Below are 1,125 nucleotides of genomic sequence, written 5' to 3' on the forward strand. Positions count from 1 at the left end.
AATCTTGTAAACCAAATCCAAAAATGAAGTATAATATACATGTATACGTGCATACACACATACATTCTCATGCCTCCCCAAATGTAACTGGGTCAACAGAGACAAGTGTAGAACATATTCAACTTAGAAATATCCTGGAACCAGAGTTTGCAGAAAACTTTTCTACTTTTTTGAAACTGTTGTGAAGTGACAAACCATTCTTAAGATTAAGAAAAATTCTTACAACACTAAGGTTGAAAGTTATTGGTGATGTCATTGGAGAGCAAATGGAATCATTTGATGTTAATTACTGGAATATTAATACCCTCACATATACAGCTGCTATCACTCTTCTAGAATACCTAGGAGAAATCTACAGTATACATGGTAAAGAAACTACTAAACAGAAGCAACTTAGATGGAAAACAAAACCTGAAGAAAACATCAACAATCTGTGCCACCATATTAGATGGTTAACCATGATAATAAAATGTAAGAGGTATAATAAGTTTACACATTGTCAATTACATCTTATGAATAAATTAACAAAAGTCTATGGTGACTCTTCACACCAAGCTCTTGAGAGAAGGTTAATTACTCTAAAATAGTGGTTCTCAACCCTTTTATTGAAATGAGTTTTCCCACGGACCCCTTTTAATATGTTTATCCTTATGTGTGTGTCCCCTGTTGTTATGTCCTGTTAATTGCATTTGTATTTGTGTAACATTTCTCTGGGTTTTTTTTTTTTCCATCCTTGTTTTCATATACATTTGCTGCTTTTTTCCAAGGAATCTAATGCTCTTAGCTTAGTTTTTCCTTGGGGCTGGCCAGATTGGAGCAATCTCAAGTATAACCAGCCGAAATTGCAAAGATAATCTAGAACTCAACTGAGGAAAGAAAACTCTGAATGACCTGTCCTTGTTTTCTTTGTATTGTCTGTCTGGATGTTTTGTTGTCCCCTTTTTTGTATCACCTAACTGTCTGGGTGTTTTGCATTCTTGTCCCATTTTTGTATTTTATATCATCATCATCATCATCATCGTTTAACGTCCGCTTTCCATGCTAGCATGGGTTGGACGATTTGACTGAGGACTGGTGAAACCGGATGGCAACACCAGGCTCCAATCTAAATTTGGCAGAGTTTCT

The sequence above is a fragment of the Octopus bimaculoides genome, chromosome 8 (assembly GCF_001194135.2).
Source record: "Octopus bimaculoides isolate UCB-OBI-ISO-001 chromosome 8, ASM119413v2, whole genome shotgun sequence".
NCBI lineage: Eukaryota > Metazoa > Mollusca > Cephalopoda > Octopoda > Octopodidae > Octopus > Octopus bimaculoides.